The sequence below is a fragment of the Carcharodon carcharias genome, chromosome 16 (assembly GCF_017639515.1).
Source record: "Carcharodon carcharias isolate sCarCar2 chromosome 16, sCarCar2.pri, whole genome shotgun sequence".
NCBI lineage: Eukaryota > Metazoa > Chordata > Chondrichthyes > Lamniformes > Lamnidae > Carcharodon > Carcharodon carcharias.
Window position 1 is genome coordinate 10,380,522 of NC_054482.1, and position 17,463 is coordinate 10,397,984.

Consider the following 17,463-nt stretch of genomic DNA (forward strand, 5'->3'; position numbering starts at 1 on the left):
GATTTTGACCCAGCGACAGTGCAAAGAACGGTGTTTTTTTTCTAAGTCAGGATAGTAAGTGACTTGGAAGGAAATTTCCAGATGGTGGTGTTCCCGTCTATCTGTTGCCCTTGTCCTTCTAGATGGCAGTGGTCATGGGTTTGGAAGGTGCTGTCGATGGAGCCTTGATGAATTCCTGCAGTGCATCTTGTAGATGGTACATACTGCTGCTACTATGTGTTGCTGGTGGAGGGAATGAATGTTTGTGGATGTGGTGCCAATCAAGTGGGCTGCTTTGTCCTGGATGGTGTCAAGCTTCTTGAATATTGTGGGAGCTGCATTCATCCAGGCAAGTGGAGAGTATTCCATCACACCCCTGACTTGTGCCTTGTAGATGGTGGACAGGCTTTGGGAAGTCAGGAGGTGAGTTACTCGTCTCAGGATTCTGACCTGCTCTTGTAGCCACAGTATTTATATGGCTAGTCGAGTTCAGTTTCTGGTCAATGGTAATCCCCAGGATGTTGATAGTGGGGGATTCAGTGATGGTAATACCATTGAACATCAAGGGGCAGTGGTTGGATTCTCTCTTGTTGGAGATGGTCATTGCCTGACACTTGTGTGGCGCGAATGTTACTTGCCACTTGTCAGCCCAAGCCTGGATATTGTCCAGCTCTTGCTGCATTTGGACATAGACTGCTTCTGTATCTGAGGAATCACAAATGGTGCTGAACATTGCGAAATCATCAGCGAACACTCCCACTTCTGACCTTATGATGGAAGGAAGGTCATTGATGAAGCAACTGAAGATGGTTGGGCCTAAGACACTACCCTGAGGAACTCCTGCAGTGATATCCTGGAGCTGAGATGACTGACCCCCAACAACCACAACCATTTTCCTTTGTATTAGGTATGATTCCAACCAGTGGAGAGTTTTCCCCCTGATACCCATTGACTCCAGTCTTGCTAGGGCTCCTTGATACCACACTTGGTCAAATGCTGCTTTGATGTCAAGGGCAGTCACTCTCACCTCACCTCAGCAGTTCAACCCTTTCTTCTATGTTTGAACCAAGACTGTAATGAGGTTAGGAGCTGTGTGGCCCTGGTGGAACCCAAACTGGGTGTCAGTGAGCAGATTATTGCTAAGTGCCGCTTGATAGCACTGTTGATGACCCCTTCCATTACTTTACTGATGACAGAGAGTAGATTGATGGGACAGTAATTCACCAGGTTGGATTTGTCCTGCTTTTTGTGTACAGAAAATACCTGGGCTATTTTCCACATAGCCGGGTAGATGCCAGTGTTGTAGCTGTACTGGAACAGCTTGGCTAGGGGCGTGGCAAGTTTTGGAGAACTAGTCTTCAGTGCTATTGCCAGAATATTTTCAGTATCCAGCGCCTTCAGCCATTTCTTGATATCAGGTGGAGTGAATCGAATTGGCTGAAGACTGGCATCTGTGATATTGGGGACCTCTGGAGGAGGCTGAGATGGATCATCCACTCAGCATTCTGGCTGAAGATTGTTGCAAATGCTTCAGCTTTATCTTTTTGCTGGGCTCCTCCATCATTGAGGATGGGGATATTTGTGCAGCCTCCTCCTCCAGTGAGTTGTTTAATTGTCTACCTCCATTCACGACTGGATGTGGCAGGACTGCAGAGCTTAGATCTGATCCGTCGGTTGTTGGGTCATCTAGCTCTATCTATCACTTGCTGTTTATGCTGTTTTGCACACAATTAGATCAGTGTTATAGCTTCACCAGGCTGACACCTCGTTTTTAGGAATGCCTGGTGCTGCTCCTGGCATGCTCTCCTGCACTCTTCATTGAACCAGGGTTGATTCCCTGGCTTGATGGTAATGGTAGAGTGGGACTTATGCCGGGCCATGAGGTTACATATTGTGTTCGATTACAATTCTGCTGCTGCTATTGGCCCACAGTGCCTCATGGATGCCCAATCTTGAGTTGCTAGATCAGTTCGAAATCTATCCCATTTAGCTCGGTGGGTAGTGCCACACAACACGATGAAGGGTATCCTAAATGTGAAAACGGCACATCGCCTCCACAAGGACTGTGCAGTGGTCACTCCTACCAATACTGTCATGGTCGGATGTATCTGCAGCAGGCAAGTTGGTGAGGACAACGTCAAGTATGTTTTTCCTCTTGTTGGTTCCCTCATCACCTGCTGCAGACCCAGTCTAGCAGCCATGTCATTTAGGACTAGACCAGCTTGGTCAGTAGTGGTACTACTGAGCCACTTTTGGTGATGGACATTAATGTCCCCCACCCAGAGTACATTCTGTGCCCTTGCCACCCTCAGTGCTTCCTCCAAGTGATGTTCAACATGGTGGGGGGGTCACTGATTCATCAGCTGAGAGGCGGCAGTATGTGGCAATCAGCAGGAGGTTTCCTAGCCCATGTTTGACCTGACATCATGAGACTTCATGGGGTCCGGAGGCAACTCCCTCTCAGCTGTATACCACTGTGCCACCACTTCTGCTGGGCCTGTCCTGCCTGTGGGACAGTAATCTGTGAGACAGCTCTCCCAGTTTTGGCACTAGCCTCCAGATGTTAGTAGGGAGGACTTTGCAGGGTCGACGGAGCTGAAATTGCTGTTGTCGTTTCCAGTGCCTAGGTCGATGCCAGGTGGTCCATCCGGTTTCATTCCATTTCTGTAACTTTGTAGTTTGTGGTTTATTACATCTGAGTGGCTTGCTAGGCCATTTAAGAGTCAACCACATTGCTTCCCGTGTAGACAACAGATTTCCTTCCCTAAAGGACATTAATGAACGAGATGGGTTTTTACAACAATCCAACAATGGTTCCATGGTTAGACTTTTAGTTCCAGATTTTTTATTGAATTCAAATTCATTGAACCAGGATTCAAACCCAGGTCCCCAGAGCATTACCCTGGGTCCCTGGAATACTAGCCCAGTGATAATACCACTATGCCATCGCCTCCCCTGTATTAAAGTTTTGGTGCGTAAGTTAAAACTTCAGAAGGATGAAGCTGTTGCTCTTGTGAAAGAGGAGTTGAGCAAAGTTCGTGTTCACAGGGGGAAAGAATTTAAAGCAATCTGGGAATTGGCTAAAAAAAAGTATCAGGATTTTTGACTGATAATTGATGTGACTTTAACAAGATTCTTAAAGCGGTGAAGGAAAATTGCAATCTTGCAGTTAAACAGGAGATGGAAGGTTCAGCATTTTGGGAAGCTGAAACGTTCTTTTCCAACCTGCACAATTAAAAACCTACAGCAATGAAAGAGAATGGAGATCAAATGTTAGAACCTGGACCAAGTCGTTCACAGACTGATTCTAAAGAGAAACACTGAAGCTACATGAGAAGAGGAGCTGTGACAGAGGAAGTTGTCTCAGTTTGCAGCTTACACCTAATGGAGATTTATTACGACACACAACAGAAAGTGAAGCTACAAAAAGCTAAACAAATTCTCTATAAGAAAGAACTTTAAACGTACAAAAAGTGGAGTTGAACTCTTAACTGTTACATGCATTTGGTTGAAGCAAGCTAAATCTTATGATGCTGCCAAGATGAAAATGACAGCATAGGGGGAGAACATTACTTGTACTGTATGTAGTAAGTTAGTTATTAGAATGTGTAGGATGTTATAAATTGTTATATTTTGGAGCATGTTTTTGAAAACTGATTACTATGATGATAACTTTTCATGTCTTAGGACATAAATGAGGTTTATAAGATTGTTATGTTTTGGGACCGTGTCTTTAATTTAAGGTAAAATGAAGGGGGTCACAAGACCTGTTCTGAGGCCTGACTGACAATAGGCCTGGGTGATATATCTATTAAAGATTAAAGGGAAGTCTGGATTGTTTGCTGGAAAGAAAGTGTAAGTTGTTCACACTTGGGGACATGTGTTTACAGTGGTTAGACCACTAGTCTCCAAAGTCCCAGAAAGGTGTTGAGAATGTCAGGCTGTAACCTATCCATTTACTTTTAAGATAAAAGAGAGTCGGGGTCTTAAGGGTAGCTAGTCAGTATTTCTGGATACAGGGCCCATATGATTCAAGTTGCCATAGAAATGGGCTTTGAAAGGGGAAGGGTTTTTAAGACATTCCTGAAACTCTCAGACATCTGCCAGGATCTGGGAGAGAGCAGCTGGAGGCTGAAAATTTCTGTTTCACCACAAAGGAATGCAAATGGGAGCTCACACTCCGATTGAAAAGACCAAATTAGTGAGGATTTGAAACAAGGCTGGAAGATTCACTTAGCTTGCGCTAGAGGGAGAATCTCCAGGAAAAAGCCTCACTATGAAAGACAATTTTGGGCTTAAAATTACCAGGCTGGGAAAAGAAAAGAACAGAACTAGACCCTTGGGAACTAAGAATCAATTTGGACTAGTTCCGGGAAAATCAAATGACTATTTCAGGGAAAGTGTAAAATACACTTGTGAAGTGGGTTTTTTGCCTATGTTAAAAGTGAAAAGAGGTGAGTTCTGTCCTGTAGTTTAAAGTATAAGTTGCCTACAAAAATTATGTTTAATTAATCGTGCTTTTAGTCTGTTTGTTACAGTAAAAGTCTTAAAACGTGAAATCTTGTGTCAACCTTTCCAGCTATTAACTGGAATTTTTTTTAAAAGTTATTGGTCTCTACGAGGATCATAACAGCATATCATATATTTTAAAGCATTGTTGTTTTCAAGCGAAAACAAAATCAACCTAGATCATTCAGTCCATTAATCTATGAATCAAGATTTACCAATTAACTTCTTTATTAGATATATATTCATTCTCTATAAATATATATTGACATACTTTCTTTGCAGAAGAAATGTCAATAAACCCACCAAGCTTACTCTTTGAACAGAACACATTCATTTATCCCAGCAGAGGGTCTGTACAACCCATTAAATCCCAAATGGAATGGACCACAGGAAATGCTCCAAGAAGAAAAAGCTCAGTAAAATCTCTCTCTCCCTTTTGGTAATCAAATAAAATTTCAGAGTATTTATTCATCCTGACAATCCACACATTCAGCTTTGATCAGTTGCATTCCATTGGTGACTCAATCATTGTTCTATGTTCTATAGAATACAATATTTAATCATTTGTATCTTCCTGTATCCAGTTTTTTTGAATGAATAAACTGACATAGTACCGAATGATTTTGCTAGGAATTTATTCCACAATGCAAGAGAAACAAAGGGCGGGATTTTCGCTCCCGAGGTGAGCAGCTCAAGTCAGGAAATTTGTCAGCTCGCCACACCCACCTCAGGAAAAGCTCCCAGAATGGCGCAATCTCGCTCAGGGAGGTTTGGGGAGGGATGTGGGGTGTGGATGTGTGTGCAGAATGGAGTCATGCCCCCTTCCCCCAGACGCAGATTAGAGGTGGCTTTAGCAGCTACTGAGTGTCAAGGTGAGCTGTTTATAAGTGCCGCCTCAGTTCTCAGGGACATTGTCCCTGTTGTTTTTTTATATGTTAGATTCTCTAGACCTCACCCCTCATACCCTCTCAACCCCCCCGCCACCCAGTCTTCATGCCCATATGTGTTAATTCATGCTCACACCCACCCTCAATGGCCTCTCATACCCTCCATGCCAACCCATACATCCCACCCACCCACATGGCCCCTTATAGCTGTGTGCCAACTTAGCGCCAACTCATGACCTTCGACCCATCCCCATGGCCCCTTATAACCCCTATAGCAACTTAGTGCTAACTCATGCCCCCATCCACCATCCTTTGCCCTTATACATGCCATGCCAACCCATCCAGTATCCACCATAGGCAATCCTCAGGAGCCATGCTGAGATGAAATTTAAATTCTAAATATCTATTACAGAGTTCATGATGTAAAAATGTCCCATTAATGAAAGCCCATTCAAAAAATTTAAATCTCCTCAAATATGTAATCCCTAATGAAAACAAACATTAGTATTCATAACCCCATTTCAAGACAGCTAATCCTTTAATAATCCTTGGCTTGTCAATCAAGCTGTGAACTGACAATCCACCTCACCCCTCACAGGGATATTTATAGGTTTTGGAAATCAGCCAAGCAGTAATAATGCTATAGTGATAGCACTTAGGGTTATTTGACAAACAGCTATTGAATCTATTGGAACAGGTTTTTATCGACTATCACAGGCACAGGCCGGCAGTTTTTTCTTTCCAAAATTATAGGGCTGTGCATTTAAGTAGCTTGACAGTTCTATAGACTTTATCCACACTTCAAGAGCATTTACAACCTCACTAAAGATGTGTAACTCCCACAATGCAGTATAAGACCCTTACTGCAATGAAAATGGGGTCCATTTGAATTCATCACTAAGTTCAAATGGCCCTGCTGAGCTTGGTTTCCCACTTGTGAAAGTCACGTCCCACCCATGCTTCTCCCCTCCCACGGGCCTAAATAGGATCTGTTGGAAATGGGACTGGACTTCTGGATCTGGGTTCTGCCTGCCATTTTTAGTGACTTCACTTGAGGCTCATTAATGTTTTACTTTTTACAACTTTACCAATATTCACCATCCCGCATTTCCCTCTCCCACATCCTCCATTCTCACCTCTGAAGAGACATGGGAATAGATCATGAATTTATTTGTTTACAGAATTGAAAATCTCAGCTTGATCAGATCCTCCCTCAAACCCAATTTTCCTAACTGAGGCACCATGTCCCAATGTTGTGCAGTTTCTCCCTCCAGCTCTTATCAAATTAATTTTCCCCAAGGAAATCATGGCATCACGCATTCATTGCATATAGATTAATTACCTCAACACTCACTAACTGAGATGCTTTCTGCCCAGCTTTCATACCCTAACACCACACCACACTTAGGAAGAATAAATTGGCTTTGGAGGGAGTACAGATGAATTAGTCTGACATCTGGACTCCAAGGGTTAAACTGCAAGAAGAGATTAAACAATCTAGAATCATATTCTCTGGAATTTATTAGTTAAGGGCTGATTTTATCCAAGTTTTCCAGATATTAAGGGGAAGAGATTAGAAGAAACCATTTAAAACTTGAAAAAAGAGACAAGCTGTCAAAGCTTTTTGTCTTGCACTCAAGACAGACTCACAAGAATACTGTATATATCCTATAGCTGTATATTGTGCAAACTCATGAATGGGCCCAAGGCTGCCACTTTTAGTCTTGAAAAGTGCCCAATCAACCTTAGATAACTCTGGAAGGGTAAGGTGTCTCAAGAGTTTGATTAACAGGTGAAGCTAGCCATTTCACTATGCAACACAAGTATTCTCCACTATCACGATGCTACTATCAAGCCAAAAAGACATTCTGCCTACCACACACAAGTAATGTGATTTTTGAATTTCAGTGCCAGTGTGATGCCAGGTATGTAGGCCATATGTCCCGATGACTGGTGGATCATATCAAACAGCATGTCCCTGTTCACAACAGGCAAAGTTCTGACCGTACTCAACCAGCTCATGTTTGCAAAACTCAGAACATCCAACATTGGACGTGGTTCCATGATTGGGCAACACTGACTGAATAATCCTGATTGTGCTAAGAATTACACCAACAACCAATTTAAGATTACCAGTCACTCTCACAGTGTGGCTCACTTACGCATGCTAAAAGCTACATGTATTCACACACACTACCCTGTCCTTGACAAACAGAAAGGACATGTCCACACATTGTGCCTTTTTCAATAAATGAAAGCTTGGGGGGAAACAGCCATTCCCTGGTTCATTCCCTATGGCAACACCTCTGCCAGTCAGAGTGCACTTGCCAACCAATCAGCACCCTATTCTCATGCAATGTAAATTGTTGTTCCCGTTGAGATTTGGTATTTTTGCGAATCTGTTCTGTTGAGTGCAAGATGAAAAGCTTCAATAGCATGTTTCTTTTTTCAGCAATACTCAAGAACCTATGTCAGCTCTTTGAGTCGAGGACTAGGAGGAAAAGTCAAAAAATCTTAGAGCCAGGCCTTTCAGAAATGAAATTAGGCAACATTTCTTTCTGCAAAGAAGTTTGGAATTTTCTTCTGCAAACAGCAATTGATTTGAGGTCAGATGTTAATTTCAAACAAATTGTTAGATTTTTGTTAGCCAAAGGTATTAAAGGTTTTGGGCAAAAACAGTCATATGGACTTAGATCAAGGGAATAAATGGCCTACTTTTGTTCCAATGTTCCATTCCCTTAACAGATTTGTAGCCCAAGTTCTCTTTTGCACCAATCCCTGACATTCATCATCTTCATCCTCACCAATTCCAACAAATCATTTTCAAGTTCCTTCATGGCCTCACCAGACCTAGCTATTACCACCTATTCCTCTAACTTTTGATTATTGCTTGCTCCATTTTCAGGCCAAGCTTTCGATTATTACTCCCTTGTCCCCGAGAACTCTTATCCACAATCATTTTGCCTTGCTTCCTCACTTACCTTCAGTAGCTTTTCTAAATCTCTCTCTTTCAATAAACTTTAAGCTTTCCTTTACCTCACCCCCTGTTTGATGTTCATCGTTTCCCTTTGTCAATCTGTTGCCTAAATTTTAGCTGTAGTTGTAATAATAAAACTGGTGCTCATTTAAGAAAGGGTGTTGGTCGGCTGCCTATCAGTACTCATATTTTCTCCTGTCTAACTTGGAGCAGAAATAGTTTTTGAATAGTATTCTTGAAACAACAACTTGCATTTATCTAACGCATTTAATTTGAACAACTGCCCCCAAGGATCTTTACAGCAATCGGTATTATCAAACAACATTTGATAAACTGCATAAATCTGAATTTAAGAATATAAATCCATAGACCTTTTATTTCTATTTCATACGAAGGTGTGCAAATCGCTAGGACTTCCATTTAATTTTCAGAATCCACAAAGAAATGAATGATACCAACAACCCCGCCCTAGTTCACTTAATTGGACACTGCAACATACAACAGAAGCTGATATGAAACTGAAGCAAGGTCTGAAGAAGAGTAATACGGACTCGAAACGTTAACTCTCTTCCTCTCCACAGATGCTGTGATGCTGTCAGACCTGCTGAGTTTTTCCACTATTATTTTTTTTTGTTTTTGTTTCAGATTTCTAGCATCCGCAGTATTTTGCCTTTAGCCAAGATTTATGAAGTCTGATCAGCTATGGAATTTTGTCCTATCATGTTATTGTGTGTCTACTTAGAGGTGTGGTATATAAATATTTAAATCTATTGTTTGTAAAAATCCAGACAAACTAGTTTGCCACTTATAATGATTGCTGTCTATCACTAAACGCTGCAGAACTCCTGTACTTTGCAATTCACTCCCTGACTCAGCCAAAATAGCCACTTGCTGACGTGTCACACTTCGTTCAGATGCTATAACCTGGGTTAAACGCACGATACTTAAATAACGTAAAGGTCCTTCACACAACCACCACCAGGCCTGGAACCCCAAAGGGGCTTTTACTCTGACAAAACAATCTTTCAATTGATGCCGAGTCATCATGAGTGCGATGGGTGAGTGACAGCTCCGCCTGACAGGGCCCGCCCTTTCTTGCTCCTCATTGGCTAACCCTCGATAACTGACGCGCGCTCGTGGCCACCGCCCACGTGGGTTCCTGCTTCTGATTGGCTACGGCTGCTGTCACTCGGCATGAACGACCGGCCCGCTGTCCCGGAATGGCTGCCGCTGCTGCCACTCAATGCACGGCTCCGGCTGGCTTTAGGTGGGACCGGGAATCTGTCATCGAGTCTTAGCCGGGGAGGCCGTGGCCTGGTGAAGAGCGAGCCGGGAGCCAAGAGAGACCGGGTAAGGGGCTAACTTGCATCCCATCTGACTGGGGAAGAGGGGTTGAGGGTTCAGAATGGAGTCATAGCAAAGTCCGCCGCGTCCTCTCACTTGTCGGGGGTGAAACATTGTAGCAGCGGCTGGGAGATTGTCTCTCGGATATTCTAACCCTCGGTAACAATGTTACCATCACTCGGTGTTTCTAGAGTCACTGCTTGTTACATTGTTGCAGCTTCTTCCTGGGCTGTGTGATGGTGGGAGTCAGGGGAGGGTGTGAGCCCAGGCCTCACCCTCCCTCCTCGGCCCCCCCACCCACCCATTTGCATTCTCAGCCCGGCCTTTGCCTCGGTTAAAGCCGGAGATACGCTACATGGCATTTTCTGTTGTTCCTCCTCCTCACTCCCCCCCGCCCCAAGTCAAGTATCCGGAGCTGACTTTCCCCTCTGGCCTGTTCAACCCTGACCCTCCGTGCTCTGCCCCCCCCCAGGGCCCCGCTCTGAGGCGGCAGGAAAGTATCTCCAGCAGGGCCCACACCGAGATTCCCAACACAAAGTTAGAGGCTTGTTATTGAAACATGAGTTAGATTGTATTAAACACGAGTCTGTTGTGTATATGTGTTTATTTATATATATGTATGTGTGTGTGTATATATATATATATATATATATATATATCTGTATATAAGGGGTGTGTGGAGGGCTCTTGTGCGAGTTTTGCCTGCTACTGAAATAAGATAATAAGATTTCGTCCCTTGCAGTTTAACATATATTTTGTGGTCATTTACTATTTAACCGTCATTGTTTCGAGACGCGTGGAACTCGCTCAATTTCTCTGAAGTTCGGAGGTTGACAGCTGTGGACGAATTCCACTGTTTAATACGGTGTTATTTTTGATGTTTCAAAACACTCAAACTAAACAAAATACCTTTTGAGCTGCTTAAAACAGAAACAATCTATTAATTTGTCAGGACTCTCAAAACAGAGAACCCCCACAGAAAATTAAACGGAATCACAGAATACAATCTACAGTTTACGCAATCCCCGAAATACTTTGCAGTAATAAAATTTGACTTAACTGGTCGTCATAAACCATTGGACCGAATTATACACAGATAACCACGTGTGTCAGAATCTACTGATAGAATGAACACAGGTTCAAGTAGGAATATAAAAACAAAAAAACTGCGGATGCTGGAAATCCAAAACAAAAACAGAATTACCTGGAAAAACTCAGCAGGTCTGGCAGCATCGGCGGAGAAGAAAAGAGTTGACGTTTCGAGTCCTCATGACCCTTCGACAGAACTTGCGTTCGAGTCCAAGAAAGAGTTGAAAAATAAGCTGGTTTAAGGTGTGTGTGTGGGGGGCGGAGAGATAGAGAGACAAAGAAGTGGAGGGGGGGGGGGGGGGTGCGGTTGTGTGGTTGTAGGGACAAACAAGCAGTGATAGAAGCAGATCATCAAAAGATGTCAACGACAATAGTACAATAGAACACATAGGTGTTAAAATTAAAGTTGGTGATATTATCTAAACGAATGTGCTAATTAAGAATGGATGGTAGGGCACTCAAGGTATAGCTCTAGTGGGTTTTTTTTATATATAATGGAAATAGGTGGGAAAAGGAAAATCTTTATAATTTATTGGAAAAAAAAGGGAAGGGGGAAACAGAAAGGGGGTGGGGATGGGGGAGGGAGCTTACGACCTAAAGTTGTTGAATTCAATATTCAGTCCAGAAGGCTGTAAAGTCCCTAGTCGGAAGATGAGGTGTTGTTCCTCCAGTTTGCGTTGGGCTTCACTGGAACAATGCAGCAAGCCAAGGACAGACATGTGGGCAAGAGAGCAGGGTGGAATGTTGAAATGGCAAGCGACAGGGAGGTTTGGGTCATTCTTGCGGACAGACCGCAGGTGTTCTGCAAAGCGGTCGCCCAGTTTACGTTTGGTCTCTCCAATGTAGAGGAGACCACATTGGGAGCAACGGATGCAGTAGACTAAGTTGGGGGAAATGCAAGTGAAATGCTGCTTCACTTGAAAGGAGTGTTTGGGTCCTTGGACGGTGAGGAGAGAGGAAGTGAAGGGGCAGGTGTTGCATTATGCCCACGCAAAAAATGCAACACCTGCCCCTTCACTTCCTCTCTCCTCACCGTCCAAGGACCCAAACACTCCTTTCAAGTGAAGCAGCATTTCACTTGCATTTCCCCCAACTTAGTCTACTGCATCCGTTGCTCCCAATGTGGTCTCCTCTACATTGGAGAGACCAAACGTAAACTGGGCGACCGCTTTGCAGAACACCTGCGGTCTGTCCGCAAGAATGACCCAAACCTCCCTGTCGCTTGCCATTTCAACACTCCACCCTGCTCTCTTGCCCACATGTCTGTCCTTGGCTTGCTGCATTGTTCCAGTGAAGCCCAACGCAAACTGGAGGAACAACACCTCATCTTCCGACTAGGGACTTTACAGCCTTCTGGACTGAATATTGAATTCAACAACTTTAGGTCGTAAGCTCCCTCCCCCATCCCCACCCCCTTTCTGTTTCCCCCTTCCCTTTTTCTTTTCCAATAAATTATAAAGATTTTCCTTTTCCCACCTATTTCCATTATATATAAAAAAAAAACCCACTAGAGCTATACCTTGAGTGCCCTACCATCCATTCTTAATTAGCACATTCGTTTAGATAATATCACCAACTTTAATTTTAACACCTACGTGTTCTATTGTACTATTGTCGTTGACATCTTTTGATGATCTGCTTCTATCACTGCTTGTTTGTCCCTACAACCACACACCCCCACCCCCCCCTCCACCTCTTTGTCTCTCTATCTCTCTGCCCCCCACACACACACCTTAAACCAGCTTATATTTCAACTCTTTCTTGGACTCGAATGCAAGTTCTGTCGAAGGGTCATGAGGACTCGAAACGTCAACTCTTTTCTTCTCCGCCGATGCTGCCAGACCTGCTGAGTTTTTCCAGGTAACTCTGTTTTTGTTCAAGTAGGAATATGATGGTTAAAGTGGGCTGGAATGTTCAGTTGAGAATATACAGCGATCTAGGTCTTAACTGGGCTGACTGGACATGGATTCGTATTTATGCTTGTATAGATGTTTTGTGATTGGTGGTATTCTTGCATCTGAGTCAGAAGTTTGGGGGTTCAAGCTCCACCCCAGGGCTTGTCAACCCAGATATATGCTCTTCAGGACAGCACTGGAGGAGAGGGTTTATGATTAGATGTTACATCTGTTTATCAAAACAAATAGGTTCTTGAAGCTTTGAGGTAATGAATTCACAGATTTATTCATTATATAGTACATGCAATTGCATTTAAATATGCACTTAATAGATTGTGGGGATTTGACACAGAGCTAAGAATTGGATTTTCAAATCCAAATTCCCAATGCAATTCACTGGTTTGTATACTGTACTTTTTAACTGCTTATCAAAATGTCCTTTTTATGACAGGCTCAGTTTGACTTTTGCATCGACAATTTATACTTGTATATCACCTTTAATGAATAAAATGTCCCAAGGCACTTCATGGAGGAATTTGTAAAACAAAATATGACACTGTGCCGCATAAGGAAACATTAGGTCAGATGACCAAAAGGTTGCTCAAGGAGATAGATAATAAGGAGTGTCTTGAATGAGGAAAGTGAGAAGAGGTGGAGAAGTTTAGTGAGTGAATTCAGGAGCTTAGGCCCTTGACAGCTAAAAGTATGGTGTTCTGAACACTGAAATTTACAAAACAGTTATGCTTTGCAATGCACCTTTAACCCAAAATAAAACAGAAAATTCCAAAAAACACCTCAGCTCGGAGGCAAGCCCAAGTGATCTGCTGGTCAAGGGGAGAGAAACCCAAACAGAAATCCATTTGAGGTGGGGGTGAGATTTTAACAGCTTTTCATAGTATCTCACAGAACAAGAACAGTTGCTGTTTTAGAGGCAGTAACAAAGAAGCTACTGCTGTGGGAAAGCAGGCTGAACTATTTTGTATTAACAACCAAGCAGGATGCTTTTGAGATGCAGTTCAATAGAACAGATGGGGCTCTTGAAGATTTAAGGAATGGGGTATTGTCGAGGTGTACCTTGCTGGTGATAACTGGATCTGGAAAACTGGGAGTGGAACAGTTGTTGCAGGACACTGGAAGTTTCAACCTGGTGTGGGGAGAAGTGAGCCTTTGCTGGAGGGCTGGGAGTGACTGTGGGACTGATGCTTTAATACTACATATCTGTCTGAAGCATGGTGCCCAGTGAAAGGGTTATGTAAGGCCTATTTCAGTTGAGTTAGTTTTTCTTTAGTTTGTATTAGTTGACTGCTAATTAATGTTTGAACTATGTTGATTGTAGTTTTTGTTATAGTAAAAGTTTTAAAACATTGGAATATTGTTCTTTGGTTCTTTCTGTTGGTTGTTGGCATATTCATCTCTTTTTAAGATATCTCTATGGGAATCATAACAATGGCCAACAATGGTGGATGATCAAGAGGGCAGATTTGAAGGAGTGCGGATATCTAGAGTTGTAGGGCTGGAGGAGATGGGGAGAAAGCCATGTCAAGAAGGGATTTGAAAACAAGGATGAGAATTTTAAGATCGAGGCATTACATGACTGGGAGCTGGTCTAGGTCAGTGAGCACAAGGATGAGTTCAACGTGATAGTATGAGTTAAGAAGCTGAGTTTTGGTTAATCTTAAATTTACTGAGGGTAAAATGTGGGAGGCTGGCCAAGATTGGATTATAAGAGTCAAGTCTGGAGGTAATGCATGCTTGGGTAAGGGTTTCAGCAACAGATGAGCTGAGGCAGGGCAGAGTTGGGCAATATTGAGGAGGTGGAAAAACGGGGGTCTTAGTGACAGTAGACATGTGGTTGAAATCTCATTTTGGGATCAAATATGACATTGGTTGTGAACAATCTGGTTCTGCCTTTGACAGTTGGCAGAGAGAAATAGAGTTGGTGTTCAGGAAGTGATATTTGTGCCGGGGACCAAAAACAATGGCTTCAGTCTTTCCAATATTTAACTGGAAGAAATTTCTGCCATCTAGTACTGGATGTCGGACAAGCAGTTTGACAATTTAGAGACACTGGATTGAGAGAGGTGGTGGTGGGGCAGAGCTGAGTATCATCAGTGTACTTGTGGAAACTGACATGTTTTTTGATTTTGTCACAGAGGATCAGCATGTAGATGTGAGGTAAGAGGGGGGCCAAGGATCCTCAGCGGAAACCAGATCATGGCGTGGGATTGGGCAGAGAAGTCATTGATGGAAATTTTCTGGATGTGATTAGATAAATAAGAATGGAAGCAGGTGAGTTTAGTCCCACCCACCTGGGGGAATGGTGTGGTCAACTGTGTCAAAGGATTGCAAACAGGTTGAGAAGGACAAGGCGAGAGTTTGCCTGTCTCAGTCACATCATTGTGATTTTTTTTAAGAACTGTTTTGGTAGTGTAGCAAGGCAGAAACTGATTGGAGACATTCAAACGTGGAGTTACAGGAAACTGGGTGCAAATTGGTGGCAACATGTTCAAGGTGATGGGAGATAATGGGGCAGTAGTTTGCAAGGATGGAGGGGTCAATGGTTTATTTAGGGGTGTTGTTTGCTGTTTTGAAAGAAAGAGGAACAGAACCTGAGGAGAGAGAACTGTTTGCATCTCTAAATTACAACACACATCAATAATAGGTAAACCTACATCACTTCTATTGATTGACATGGGCAAAGATTACTATTTCTCAAATATTGAAAAGATTTTGCTTTCCACTTGTTATCTCCCTTTCCCAAGGTCACTCAACTGTTCTAATTAAGCTAGTGCCAGCCAGTAATCATGTAGGTGTTATCTTACTTGGGAGACTTATTTTAGCCTTTCAGTAGAGAACGTAAATGTGTGAAATTGTGTTGTACAACTTTAGTATCCATTACATGCCAATTAACCCTTTTCTACCCATGTCCCCTAACAGACTGTTGCGTCATCGGGGGATTTTAAATGAGATGTTGACTGTCTGTTCGGGGAATGTTGATCATTTTGCATCTGTCATTCAAAGCATAAGGGAGTTCTACGTCTTGGCCAAATTATGTCTCTTGTAACAACGTCAAGATAGATTAACTGATCATTTACCTCATTTGCTTTTTGTGGGATTTCATCATGCACAAATTGGCTGCCATGTTTGCACTTCAAAAATTAATGAATTTATAGCATTTAGGATGTCTTAGGCATCTGAAAGCCACTATACAAATGTAAGTTTGTTCTTCTCCTGCTCCTTCACTGCCCCCCCCCCCCCCCCCCCCCCCCCCCCCAATGCACTCCCAGGACCTTCCAGATTTGAGCAGTTGCAATTATTTGTCCTATGTACCAAGCCAGTATTCAGTGTCCAAAATGAAAGTGAGGAGCAATTCTGCCTCCAACAGAAGCAATCCACTTGCCGATGAAGAACTAGCAGCATGTACATGCTTAGAGTATAAGAGAAAAGAGAGCAGTATATGTAATGAGAGCTGTTTGTGAATAGAGAAAATGTGTGCAGTGACAGCTGTTAGTGAAAAGAACAACATGTGCGATGGGAGCTGTTAGTGAATAGAGTCAAGTGTGGAGAGAACTATTAGTGAATAATGAAAGCTGAGATTTTCCTTGTGTTTTTCCTCAAGTAATGACAAATGATCCATTACTAAATAATGAAGATTTTAAATTATTTAATTTTTTTATTTCCTGGAGTTCATGCAAGGATACAGAAGTGGGGATTAAAATTCTATTGAGTAACATAGGAAAAATATTCCTTGGTGGCGTACAAGGATTAATAACAAGCCATGAATTGAATCCCTGATTGCTATTAGGGTATTTAATAGAATTGAAATATGCTAACCATGTTATTAAAAATTTTCTATCTACTTTTGAATACATGTTTGTGTTGATGTAGTTGTTAAGTCTTTCAACTGATCAGCTTGTGGAATCACCTCTTGAGTGCTTCCAGTTTGGGCAGCTCATTCTTCCGCCTAAGTGCCCTGCAACTGAGCAAAGCGTTGGGGAATGGAGACTGACCGATGTGAATCTTGAGAGTGCCTGAAAGTGCAATAAGGCTTGACTGGGTTGGAAACTGATTGAATTAACTTGAAATCTACTGCCTACTATCATGGGACAACAACTTTGTTTCAATTTTTTTTTCCAAAAAATCATTCCCCGTTATTGGGTGCCAATGTTGTACTTTAAAAGAAACAGACAAAGGACTGGGTGAAAGCTTATAGAATGGCATGTTTTAAATCCCCCTTCTAATAATTGGAGCTGGGTCACAACCTTTAGGCTGAGAACTGCTGCCGCAGTTCTTATTGAACAGAGTATGACTAAATGACAAAGGAATGCTACTGAAACACTTCTCGGACACCCAAAATTATGCTTTGGTATAGAAACATGTCAAAGCGTCAATCTGTTTTCAGAAGTCATTTCAAGTCAATTTGGGTAAGTATGTCTCTGGTCATTGGGTCCCACCTGAGACAGATACAGTAGCAGTTATTGAGAGTAAGATCTGCTGAACAATCCTTGGAAAGTTGGGCAAGAATGAACATTTATTAAGTATTGAAGAAGCCACTCCGCTAATGCCCCCACTATCTGTCATAGTGACATTGGATAAGCTCACATGAAGAATCGTCGCTAGGGATTGCCTTGCTTTGTGCTGTTTTTAAATCCAAACCAATCTTGGTCATTCGGAGGTCTAATAATGTAATACTACATGTTAGAAGCAGCCATTCAGCCCAACAGGCTATTTAATAAATACAGCGCCCCGTATAGTGCTGGCTCAATCCTGTCTCTCCACTGAA

At 42.6% G+C, this 17,463-nt stretch overlaps 1 protein-coding gene across 1 annotated transcript in view; it reads left to right on the forward strand.

The window, feature by feature from the left end:
* The first annotated feature begins 9,580 nt into the window (after nt 1-9,580).
* The window catches only part of LOC121289293 (kelch-like ECH-associated protein 1), a 38,050-nt gene continuing 30,167 nt past the window's right edge, over nt 9,581-17,463 (forward strand). The window contains exon 1 of the mRNA XM_041208598.1: nt 9,581-9,702. The gene's annotated coding sequence lies outside the window, so the exon portion shown is untranslated. The remainder of the gene's footprint in view (nt 9,703-17,463) is intronic.